This window comes from Anticarsia gemmatalis, chromosome 5 (assembly GCF_050436995.1).
Source record: "Anticarsia gemmatalis isolate Benzon Research Colony breed Stoneville strain chromosome 5, ilAntGemm2 primary, whole genome shotgun sequence".
Classification (NCBI taxonomy): domain Eukaryota; kingdom Metazoa; phylum Arthropoda; class Insecta; order Lepidoptera; family Erebidae; genus Anticarsia; species Anticarsia gemmatalis.
Window position 1 is genome coordinate 7,982,092 of NC_134749.1, and position 14,183 is coordinate 7,996,274.

General features: G+C 32.9%; 1 protein-coding gene across 14 annotated transcripts in view; it reads left to right on the plus strand.

The window, feature by feature from the left end:
* Stacl (SH3 and cysteine-rich domain-containing protein) overlaps positions 1 to 14,183 on the plus strand; it is a 137,507-nt gene that overhangs the window by 1,559 nt on the left and 121,765 nt on the right. The window lies entirely within an intron of this gene.

Sequence of the window (14,183 nt, forward strand, 5' to 3'; positions counted from 1 at the left end):
CTCGGCAGTTAGGAATCGGGGCTATCACTAGCTCGAACTTTTAGTTAATCACCCAAGCGGTACACTGTATAAAAGACAAGATGACTTGGTTGATCTTTTATCCTTTAAAAATTCCTTATAATAAATAGTCAGAAATGGATTCAATTACTTGACCTAACGACTCAGCTTAGAACCATCGACTTAGACTCAAATTAGGTTTTAGACTAGTCAGTATTTCTTAGGCTTCTTTACCGATAATGGTGGTCGTAGAAGTTCGGAAGAGTTTGTATGTCGCGTGACAAACTCAAACTAGAGCGTAACATGCCTATCGAATTGTAAAAGGGTCGTGATGTACAAACAAATGTAGCAATTCTTGTTTTTTGTTGAAAACTATGTATCTACTTCGTTATAAGGTCAAATTATTCGATTTAATCTTAGTAATATCGAAAACTATTATCTATGTGATTCGGGTCGTCTTCGAAATATAGCAATCTACACTTATTTAAATGGAAGTATAATTAAAACGACTTCAATCATGTAAAAGAAATTACAATAATGAATTGTTATAAAAATTACCTACACCGAATTTAAACACATCCTAAATCACACGACGGTTTACTTTAAAGAGAGAAGATAGGCAAGGCACGCTACGATTCACATGTAATCTTACCTGTGTTTGTCTAAAGTGGTGTTATATGGTCTCTACCCATTCAAATGTGAATAGACGTGATTTTATGAATGTAAGTATGTAATAAACATTATTTTAAATAAACCCAATGTCTTTCATATTATGTACTACGTTACGAGTCTATGTGTCCGGAAACCATTTAACGGATGACCGTAATTGAACCCTAACGTTATAAGTGCGGTAACGTCACATACATAAGGCTAGAAAATTGACATTTAACTAGCTTAACTAAACACCATTTACGATACTTAGGCACTAGGTAGGTATATGATACGAATACTTTTTATCATAAAACCTAGCGTACTTTTTGTTTAAGTAAAACAAAACATAATTCAAAGAAAAATACAATTGAAAAAATAACGTTTCATTTATAGTATTTTACTTTCTAACATTTTGAAACATATTCTTTACACATATTACTATTCTGAATTCAAGTAACAAAAAGTAACATTTTATGAAAATATTTTCTTTTTCGTTAAATCTAGTTTCTTAAATATTATTCTATAAAAATATCGCATCATTAAAACTAACATTTAGAAAAACTTTAACAAATAATATGTCAAATTAATAAAAACAGACTATTGTTTACGTTAAATAGCGTAGATAATACTCTAAAACATTTCGCTAAGTAAAACTCCATGTTTGAAACTTTATTCATTAGAGAGTTAATGAAACTGAAACCGAGTACAAACTTTAGCACCTTGACGAGGATTTGTTATAAAATAATTGTCTTTTGTTGTCTGTTTCTTGAGGAAATCACCAACATTGTAAACCATCATTGTTGTGGATTTTCAATTAATTTTATCCATTTACCTTTGATTTATACATAAACTTTGATTTGTGTTACACTTTCTTTGTATCTACAAGTCAGTATTGCGATTGCTCTTTATGGGATAATGTAATATTCAAAATACAATACTGATTGACTCTCCGCCTGCAACATGGGATTTACATTGAAATTTTATGTACTTCATACACCTCTGTTATGGATATAAAAGGCGTGATGAGGCATTCAAAATCCTAACTGCTATAATAATATGTGAATTCCATTAAATAAAATTCAAAATCAATAAAATCAAAAATTAGTATTTTAATGTGTGACCTATTGCTATTTTCAAAATCAAAAATGATGATGATTAAATAATTTGATCCGAAGACAAATGACAATCTTGAAAAGTAACGCTTTAAAAATAATGTGCCAATTAGACGCTATCCGAGAGCGTCGTAAAGCGCAAGAAAATAAAAATACTCTTTTCTTTTGTAAACCTCCATATTGGTAAAAACAAACACTACCGTAGGCTTGAAGCACCTACAAAGGTCGCTTAGAATATAAGATCATAGAAAATTATTTTATTTGTAATATTTCAACGTAATAACGTATTGAAAGAACTCTAAACGTAAAGGAGCAAAAGTCCCAAAACTAAGTTAAAAAACTTTTTCAATAATGTTAAAGAATAACTTGGCCAAAGTTATACAACTGATAATATATTGAAGGGTATCGGAATAAATGTTTACTCGGACTAAATCTGCAAGTGAAAATGGACCTTTTAAATAATTTGATGTAACGTAAACCGAGCCTAAGTAAACAGGGTACCAAAACTGTCACTGTAGTTTTGTGGTCGGTATCTAATCTCGAATTATACACCACACGATCGATACGTACGAACTAATTCCGGAATAGGATTTGTCCGGAGTTTTACCATCACCACAGAATAGATAATAGCTATGACACGAGTCGTCCTATATTTAAAGTATAAATAAACTGAAAAGTAGAACTCATGTCAGAATATTTAATGAAAACTGCCTCCAGTAAAGTTAAAGTTAGGTATTTCGAATATAGTTTCAGTCGGGTATTTTCATTCATTGAAGGAATATAGCTTGTGAGTTAAGTGATAATAGATTAGTCTCAGAAATACAATATTATTATCCCGTACAATTAATTCTAGCCCTCAACAGTGTTAGAAGAGATATGGCATTCCATTGTGACGATTATTATTCCAAATTACACGTAAGTTGAAACTGCGAAGTCAGATCACTTACATATTTAAAACCTTTCAATTCTACCCGTAATTAATATTCACGTTGGCCCAGTGAGCCGATCATAATGATATTGGGTCATTCAATTATCTTAACATTGATTAAGACGGTAATTGACTTGGACAGCTCGTGACTTGGTCCGGAAGTATGTTAACTGGCGATTACGGTGTTACGCGCAGGTGCACATACTACCTTTTAGTACTAGTCACGTCATAAAAGTAAACGAGCCGACGAGACTTTGCTTGGCTCTCTATGTACGTATAAAGGCCTTTGGAAATATTGAAATGCCGATAAAATTTCCATTTTATTTACATTTTTCATACAACGTAGTTTAAGTGCATTGTAAACAAACTAACCTAAACGTATTCTAGCATAAAAATGTGTAAAACAGTTTTAATGTGTTATTAAGTACAAGTTTATCTTTGTAAATAGGCGGCCGTTTTAAATTCAAATAAAGAAGCATTTTCGACTGATTTGTACAATTTAATTGTACTGAAACTGCACTTTTTTGTAAGAATACCTTTGCTTCGTCTCTGCGTAGGCATTACGTTTGCACAAATCTCGCAAAAATGTCTAATGATCTCCCTTCTAAGAATAGCATTATACGACACCCACGACTCTATTTTTAACTCTACTAGCTGACGAAATAATCCTACTCCTTGTTACTTTACGACGTTTTGAAGACAGTAGATATCGTTATGAGAGTGACTAACTTAATGTCATGGTTTTAGGACGCCCAAACGCTTTAGACTTTACGACTATTAAGTACTAAAATTACCTTTGCCTAAGCAATCACATAGGTAGGAAATCCTTTGTCAAGACACCTGAGTAAGTCCCGATATAATAATAATAACATATTGCCAAGTAACGGTTGCTGCTTCCTTGTATAAATGTTATTACCGACTTCATTACCTTAATTTTAATGATGCAGAAACCTTCTTACGGCCTACTAAAAAGACGAAGGGAGTCTTTAAACTTTAGTGTCGTAGGTGAAAGTGGGCGTAAACCTACCATACTTTTGCCCTTCTTTTTTAAAGAAGAAAAGTTGGAAAAACAAATATATTTGAGTTATCGACAGTATGTTATTAGTAGTCGTTGTAACTAAATACTGGGACAATAGTTTCGGCAGTCGGGGCAGGTGGAAGCGCTTATTGTAGTTCTCATAGCATTACATACGCAGTATGCATTATTAAATGTTTGGGTTTTTCTTACGTGTTTTCCTTTTGTATTCGAATTCAGTCAGCCATGGTAAGGTTATGTTCTATATCTGTCTGAAGTATCAATACTACTGTGATGGTCATTAACTTTATTAAATGCGACAATTGTATAATATAAATACAAAATAAATGATCAATATATTTTACACAACTAGATAAAGGTGTAATTAGCAAATGTTTACGATTTTGTGCTCACTCCTTTGTTGACGTGGGTCGTCGAAATCACACGACGAAATACACAAAAATGTCCAATATTTTGAATCGTATTTAAATGTCTTCGGAATTCATTTTAATTTGGCGTAAAAAGCTTTCAAAATAAAAATCGGGGATACCTTAAAAATGTCGATAGGCCCTCTTCCTATTACGTAGGGACTTTGATTTGATTGAACCGTAATCGACAAATTGTGAGTGTTCAGAAGGACTGCTCTTAGGTCCTTTCCGGGCCCATCTTTATTTAGATCATGACTATTTTTTTATAAATTATACATATTTTATTGAAATGTTAAAAACTTGAGAGCTTATGTGTCATCACCTAGTTGATAAAATTGATAAACCATGAACGAGTTTATACCGAATAGCTGCTATTGTCCTAAAATAGTATATTACAACTAGCTGTCCCGCGCAACTTCGCTTGCGTCACATAAGAAAATGGATCAAAATTTTCCCCGTTTTTGTAAAAAAAATTATTGCTACTCTGCTCCTATTGGTTGTACCAAGATGATATATAGCCTATAACCTTCCTCGATAAATTGTCTATCTAACACTGAAAGAATTTTTCAAATCGGTTCAGTAGTTCCTGAGATTAGCGCGTTCAAACAAACAAACAAACAAACAAACAAACAAACAAACAAACAAACAAACTCTTCAGCTTTATAATATTAGTATAGATTGAGTATAAGAATATTTGAAACCACTCACAAACAATTCTACAATTGGTTTGTAGTACTTCTCTCTGATACCCAATCAATAACTGGATTTGAAATCCAAAGCCAGAACTTTATTCTTTGAATGTAACTTATCAAAGTATCTAAAGATTGTAGAAGTCGTTTGAATACAAAGCTTCAAAATATTGGAATCATAAATATACCAAAATAAACTCAATATTACTTATAGTACTTTCAAAGAATAACAGTTAACACGAAGTAATTACGCAGCCAGAAATAAATGAGTGTCATTAATTACAAATATCATCGTATATTAGGGTCACGTATTCGAAGGTTCAAACGGGACTCTATTGTTGTGCTAATTAAGAGCTGTTCAACCCTCAAAAACAAGTGATTACGTAAACACAAAATTATAAAATAATCGTATCTATTTTATAAAATTAAATTTCACTCCTGCTGTTTAGCTGTCAAAGCGCAACAGACACATTTGCTGTAATATAATTGTACTAGCGGACCCGACAGACGTTGTCCTGTCTAATAAATTAAAAACATTGTCCAGCGGACAAAATTGATTTCAGATTTCCATTTCCTTTTGACATTCTCAGATCCCCTTGAACACACACAAAAAAATTCATCAAAATCGGTCCAGTCGTTTAAGAGAAGTTCAGTGACATACACACTTACAGAAGAATTATATATATGAAGATTAGACCATCGTATAAATAAACCCTTAACGTTTTCTACTATTTAGTCCAACGCTACCAGCTTAATCCTAATCCGGAATGTTTGAACTTTGCAACACAATTAGACGGAATCCTAGAACTGTACGACCTAAAGGCTTACAACGGAAGACTTCAATTACAAGTTGCACCGGCTATTCAATTTTCTACTATTTAAAGACGGGCGTAGCGATATATTATTAAATCAGCTGCAAATGTACAATGACTATCTATTTCTTTTATTATTATTAACCACTGCATTAAGCGGCAGTCGATTTTGCTTTGCCTATATTCAACAACCGCGGTTCAGGACTTCGTTTATGGGTATACTTACTTAGTATGTTGGTTTGTGCTCAATACATACACTATATATAACATCCCTCTCATAGCCTGGCAGGACGGATAACCGACCGACTAGTAAGAGGTAGGTTGGTAAACGGCAGTACAGTTGGTACATAATTCCCAAAACATAATAGACTACATCTCTAATCGATATGTGGTCTACAAATAACTCGAACGTATTCAATTAACTATCGTCACGAAATGTCTATCCTTCGGCGTAATTACAACAGAATGAAGTAGGTACAACTTACATATTGTAATTGGATGACCGTCCAAATTCTATTATGTTTTGGTAGCGTTAATATTTTACAGTACACGAGCCTTATAGCCGCGAGGGGAGCAGTGAGGTCAGCGGTAGAGTTAATACATTTTTACAAATATATTCTATTGTTATCAAATTATTAGTGAATTTATAACATTAGCAATATGTAATTAGATGTTGGTGTTTGAACTTCATCTGATATATGTATGTTAGGATAAATGAGAATAAAATGCAAGCAGATATTGGCGTATAGTTGCAACAAAAATGTGTTATTCAAATTAATTAATAACGGTATTTAATTATTATGAAAGCATTGAAATTATCGAAACTTAGTGTTGCTACTTAATAAAAATTGATCTCAAATGTAAGATTATTTGCTTCGTCGTGTCCTTCCCATATATTTTTACAGTAGGTATACAAACTTGCGCTCTTATTACAAAACACATTAAGATCAGAGCTTTAATAACAGTGAAACTAATCAAACTTTGTGGCTGCACGAAATAATCGAAATAGAAAATGTAATATTTAAAATGCGAGATAATTTCACTTGTTATTTTAATCTAATCTTCAGTCAATCCGGAAGACAGACAATCATCTGGCGCTTGAGATTTAAAAGGTCGCGGCACTCGCGGCTGTCGCGCAATGTCGACGATCGTGGCAATCGTGATTTGAGGAAACCGCTTAGAGCCAATGCTACGTCACTAAACAGCTGAGCGAGTCGTCCCGGCACCCGGCCGCAGGTGGGCCGCCACGCATATATTTAGCTCGTGAGTCGTTGTGCGTTCATTGTCACCAACACGAGCCAAGGCCCAACTCCAAATTGTTGGACCATCGCGACGTCCACACACTAAATTAACATTACATCATTTTGCCATTTAGCTTTACGATAATTATTACTATAGCTTTTTTCTGTACGAAGTATTTACAGCATCTGGATGATTATTGGTGATTTACAATGGAAATCATTTTTGTTTTGCGAAACTTATTATACAGTTTTATGATTCGATTATTGTGTGTAGAATATTGTAACTGTGACTGGCGGCATTTGAAATGAAATATATACGTTGCCTTAGTAATAAAGTGCTTAATTAAAATGGACATTCATAAACGAATAAATTTTAAACAGAGACATTGCAGTCACAATAATAAAATAGCACTGTCTAGCAATTTTTATTAACATTATAAAAATACGCTATGGTCTGTTCAAGTTAAAAGCCCGTACAGGCTTTCCCATTTTTCAAAAAGAAGTACTTACGATAAACAAATAATCTCGAAGTATGAACATGTTATAATTAAACAAATGGTATCATGAAAGACAGTTTATAGAATTTCATCGTAATTAGTGATTAATGTGCCTGACAGCGAATTTTCGCAAAGTTTTCGTTAAACCGGAAGTTAATTAAGGCTTTATTCAGGATGAATTCGTTTGACAGCCTTAACTACATATCAAAAGTAAAAAGCTTTTAGTCTTTTCGACAAGCAAAGTGATAATAACTGCATTCAGAAGCACTAAAAAGAGTTTTATACTTTGAATTAAACTTTTTAATTCCCTGTGTTTTGTTTTGTACTACTAATTAACTAGTAAAATGGACTAAGTCACAATTACAGTCTAAAAATACGTCAAAGTAAAGGTAATTAATTAAGGTGAAATTCTAATTATTGAAGAATAATTCTTGGTGTGACCTTAATCTTTTCAGTCGATGAACTCTCTGAAGGACAAATTACTTGTTGGCTGATATTTTGTCAATGCCAGAGATAATTAACTAATTTCTGTCCAATACAATAACACTTCCAACTTTCTTTACCTTACTCTATCTCACTTCATATACTCCTTCCTCCGTATTTTTCTTGCCTCATCGGATGATGTGATTAACCTCTCTTATATTCGCGCTCTCCCTGATTTCAACATCTATATGTATACGATTCCTAAAATGTTTATCTTTTACTTACAATAACAATAATAAGGCTAATTATAAATATTTTAATTTTATTGATGTTTTGTAAACTTTTAGCTTTTAATTAGTTTGATTAATGTTAAAATTAAATTAAAACTTTAGAAAGCGGTCTTTTAGTACATTTGGATATAAAGTACAAGACAATATTACGTAAAAAAATATATTATGACTATGCGAAATTTTCTCATACAATCGAGAAGTGGGCCGTCGCGTTAGATAAATAATTTAAAATAGAATACATTCATAGTTGAAGTGAGAATAGAAGAATTTAAAATCGTCAAGTTTGCTCACCGTTTGTATTTTTAGTTTATAATTAGCTCTGAGAAAACTTTCCTTCTTTTATTTAAAGTACTTTTGTCAGTCACCGCGTATACATTTTTATAGCCTTTCACAACCTTGGAGCTTAATGTTTTCTGAACCGTAATAGATCAGCGAAATGCTTAAATAAATTATCTTGTGTAGAAGTAAAAGGATTGATGAATATGTACACAGTGTCTTCTCGTGAAGTTTATGGGTTCATCGAATTACCATTGTGTTTATCGATTTTATGTGCATCTTCAGATTCTTAAAGTAATTGCTTTTACAAAGAAATAAAATGTGGTATTTTCAATGCGTCCACGAAGAGTTTTTATCTTGCGGATAAAAAATAAAATGTATTCGGAAGTGTATATCCATATTCTAACCTTTACAGAGTTTTCTCAGAATTCTGTAAGCTGCAATATTTGTGTCTATATTTAGAATTAAAAGTAACAAGCACTACTAATAAGTTTGCCGTGTAAATAAAGACTAGAAATAATTATTAATGGAATACGCTTAAGCAAAAGCTAAGCAATTATAATTACGGCTATTTATAGTACTAGTTTTCATATGAAAGACTAAAAATAAAAAGTTCAAAATAAAAAGCTTCAACAGGACTGTAGCCTGATGCACTATTGTTAGAAATCAGAAGGGTTCTGAGAACGAGCTTGGTTCTTGTAATTTGATTGTAACTCGCAAAGCAACATATAAATAGACAATACTAGGTAGTATCTGGGCGTAGACAACACAGATAATAATATTCATTACATAGTGTATGCGCCAGACAATCTTGAAACGTGATTGTTTTCTTCGGAATGTTATTCTCGTCAACAACTAATTAAAAACCAAGGAAATAAAACCAACACGTGAATAGTTTCCTCGTTGTTCAATTATTTCGAGACTAATCACGAAATATGTGACACTTCAATCTACTTTTATTGTGACTACAACTTCAATTTATTGTGGAACCGCTAACTAGCTATCGGCGCCTTTGCAAAATACGACAGCTTGAGCTAATTTAAAACATTTTATTGATCAAACCTTGTTAAAACTTCTATCACATGTCTGACTAAAGCATTCAAGACCAAAAGTATTTCTATCATAGTACAATAATATTTTACAAAGATGACTTACCCCCGGTTTCTGAGTTAAATTTAACGGTAGTTTATCTATTCAATAGCGTCAAAACTCATGTAAGAAACACGCTATTAATTAAACATTTAATTTTGTCCATATTAAACCGATTCATAATCGCCCACTAATTTGTTTGACCCATGTTACAGTGTAACGCTTGTTAATAAGTAATTTCAAGGTATAAAAGATGCTATAAGGTTAAAGATAAACAGGAACATTTATTTAGGCTTAATTAAGTTCTCAGTGCAATAAAACGGTGTCGAAGTGGTATAATTCATAAGTTTCTTAACTTTTGGCTGTTGTCGGTAGTAACAAAACATTTGGTTGTTACTGAACTTTATTGCAATACGCTGTCGTCACTTGTAAGTTATGCTATGAACCAAATATAACTAATTACCAGCCTATGAAACTTTTATTACCAAGCCCTGTGAGAGTCAAATCGTTAGCACGTGTAAGTGTGTTTTATACCAAGTACTTATATTACGCTACTAGCATCGCCTTTTGTCAAATAATTTCTGTACCGCGATTCTCTACCACTATCGACTACCGACAACTGGCTAGCTATCGAAAAATGTTGTATGTCAATCGGTTTAGCGCCTCTAGCGGGCGTTTTAAAAGCTATTTTTGCAGCACATTTTAAATGTCAAACACTCGATACTCGAAAGTGCCGACTGTACAGAATCGCGCTCCAGAATTCCTTATCTAAAGGATAAAAAATGTAGAAGGTACAACAATGGCTCCTTAACAGAAAACCGTCAATTAAAAATCGCCGAGTCAGACCGAGTGTATAAAAGAATTAGTACCCCTTCTTTTAAAGAAAGTTGGGACTGAAAATAAAACCCACTTAAAGACTAATTTTTCATTCAGGCTTCGCGGCTTTGTACTTAGTTTAATTTGAAACTTTGATATAAATGGATCACTAAATAAAAAAGCCGTTTAGGTGTGCTAAACACGATCGGTTCAATAGATTAGCTATCAATTTTGATAATGTAAACGTGGTGAACGATAACATCGAATGGGCTTTAATGAAAACCGTATTTAATACGTTTTTTTCGAGAATACAAAATTTCGCTTTGAAAGAACAATATAAGCTTTTTTTATCACGTAACACACCACGTGAGCATTTGCCCACGACGGCTCAGGCCGTTGTGAAACTTTGCAAAATATTGTTTCGCAAAGATTTGTGACGCTTGTTTCTTCCTGTAATATAATATGCCATCAAAAACATTCTGTAAAAACCTCAAGTCTCGCCGTAAAAAGTTGTGAGATCTATATAATACCAAGTCGATTAATCCATTTAGTCTCTACTTAAAGGACCTTCTGTCTTAAGTTATTACGTATGTTATTATCATGCCAATTAAAAAAAAATACCTTTAAAACAAATAGACCGACCTGGCCATCGCATGATTTAATTATTAGTATGTATCACACTACACAGCACGACGAGAAGTTAATGCTCCTGAAATGTTAATGGCGAATTTGTGTTTTCTTGCGATGACCAAGTCGATCTATTTGTTTTATAGGTATTGTTTTTTAATTGGCATGATAATAACATACGTAATAACTCAATACAGAAGGTCCTTTAAGTAGAGACTAAATGGATTAATCGACTTGGTATTATAGGGGAGAAGTGCCATGAAAGGGACACGTATTGAAAGGGACATTTCAAATCACAGCTAAAATAAAAACCGATTCGGATCAACATTATTGTTGTTGTATGGCAGCACCAACGGACATTCGATCGCACCTAACTTCATGCTTCTGTCACTTCAAAGGTGGCCACCGCGTGTGAGTGTTCGTATTACGGTAGAAAAGTATTTTTTTAGCTATTTTTGTAAAACGTTTTTTCAAGTGATGTGAATTGATTATTTATTATTTTTCATGAGATTAGTATCTCCTTGTCGTACACGAATATTAAAACAAAAGGTAAGTACACTTTTATTTACAATTGTAGATTTTGTGGTTATGTTTTCATTTTGAGTATGATATTTATGAAAGGGACACAACAAACGGTTACGAACGGGACGTCCCTTTCATGACTGCTTATATAACTGTGATCAATTATTATTTGTCATTGCAGATAAAATGTCACCAAAAAAGAGAACCCGTGTTGATGCCAAATAAATTGAAGAGGCAGTGAATGATAGGCACACGAAACCTGTGGCATTAAAGGCATTTTCAATTTGTCACTAAAAAATAATTTTTCAGATAATACCTAACCAAAGTTAAAGAATACAGTTAATTAGTGTTTAAGATGTTTATGAAACTATGTAATGTACCTACATATTGATCTCTATTTCAATTACATGTTATATAATAACTTGTTATGTTCTAATAATAAAAATAGTAAGACTAGACATAACAATTCCTTTACTTTAAAATCTGATCGTAAACTTTCTTAAAATTATCTATTGTAGTGGTGGTTCCTTTATTATGTTTGTTTTTTACTTAATTTGACCTGATTATTTTAGATATTTTGTACTGTCCCTTTCATAAATGATCATGTCCCTTTCAAAACAGGCCATTTATGAAAGGGACAAAACACACATTTTTGAAAAATGCAAAAATAAATGACTCAACAGCTAGAATTAATAATAACTGTATTTTATTTCAATAGTTAATTAATGAAGGCTTCCCATTCAACTCCAACCTAATAAAAATAATATTTTATATACTTATTAGAGGCTCCACAACATAAATGTCCCTTTCATGGCACCTCTCCCCTATAGATCTCACAACTTTTTACGGCGAGACTTGAGGTTTTTACAGAATGTTTTTGATGGCATCTCACTTCATTTTGTAAAGCGAACATAAGTCCAATTTGTATGGAAAGACGTTTTTTTTTCATAATTCAACATATTTTCCTATGGGAATGTTGTTCAGTTTCATGGGCTAAACACCCTTACCCACCCTATACCCCCCCCCCCCGTTATGCCTCATATAGTAGGTACCTATTTACACCTATTTATTTTATTTTCTACAGTAACAATAATTCATTAACTGCAAATGTAACCTTGTAATCTTATACATTTATATGGGATTACAAAGTTATTGTTGCAGTTGGTGTATTTAGAAAACTGGACCGAAATTAGAAAATATAAAATTTTTCCCATAATTAAGACACTAAACCCTATTTGTATTCTAAATTTTAAGCTTCTAAGTCTGCTAGAAGTACCTTAGACTTTTGATGATCGGTGAGTCAGTGAGTCAGTGAATCAGTGAGTGACAAAATTCAAAATTTTAACAAGTTGTCATTCTTAAACTACTGGTTCAAATTGACTGAAATTTTAAATATACCGTGTTTATACAATGACTTATTAGTTGCTGAAAATCCAGGCTTCTAGTTTTATCCACAACGAAATTATAGGGGTGTCAAAAATAGCCCGAATTGCTTCGAGAAAAGGATGTTACGGCCGTGCCGCTTTTTTTTTGCTCGACTTGCGGGGGCACTACCGTGCCCCCAGATTTTGGTGATATTTCCTTCTCGATGTAGAAACAGGGTTTTGTAATCTATCATTATCTGTTCTTTAATATAGTTAGATACAAAATGTTTCTGATTAAAAAGTCCTTGTATGAAACCCTATATTTGGAGAAATATCGTGGCTCGAGGTATCTTGGTCAGATCTCGTGCTACGGTCGCGTCTTCTGCGTCCTCAGTGCCGAGTTATATTAAATTTGAAAGTATCCTTTATATTAAAGTCGCGCTTAGCACGCGATGTCCCCATTTTAAACTCCGCGGTCTTAGCTTATGTGCTTGTATTCGGACACTTGTTTAGATTCCGTTCAAATAAATGTTATGTGAACAGCGGTATTGTTATTGTTATGTTCGTGACCATTCTCCTGCTTTGAAGAAATTGGATTCGATTTAGTTTGTATACTAGATTTACTTGAATGTAGACTATCTCTTTTAATGCCTATTCCAAATGTGTAATTACGATTCAAGTAGCAAAAATAATTGCCTAATAACCCATGCAACTATTAAGTACTTAGAGACTAAACCTAGATCTAACAAACAGCTAAATGACATTCTGAAACGAGATAACAATTGTTGTATTTAAACATCGATTAACAAAGATCTCAAAACTCTTTTACGTTCGTGTAATAACTTGTGATACGAGTGTAGCTGTCAACAGTTTGAAAGGTAAAAAGTGACTTAGTAAAACGTTGTTACATCTCAGAGGAACAATTTTATGGCGTAGTAAAATACTTTATTGTTCCACGTGTTGTACTTATATTACGTGCTAATGGACCAACAGTTTATTTGCAAGATATTTGTTGTTATTGACGAGGCGGTAGCGCGGTTTACGCTTTTATCGCCAATTTTCGAAATTACTGTATTAAAAAAATATGTTCAGACAAAGATAGCTTGAACTGAGAACTGACAAACTAACTTGAAAACGAATCCAATGATTGCAAATGAAAGTAAATCTGATTGACATAAGCTCTATATTTAAAGAATAAACTAAAGTTGAAACACAGAATAATGCTCTACTTTCGTAAAAGCTATAAAACGAAAGTTATGTTCTACTACCACTAAAAACTGTAATAATAATCGAGCCAGCTCTGTCATAAATATGATAACCACGAAAATATTTCCAAAACATTAACGAAAACACGATACTGTTTTTCATAACAACAGCTCCATAGACAAATGATACAATCCCTTATA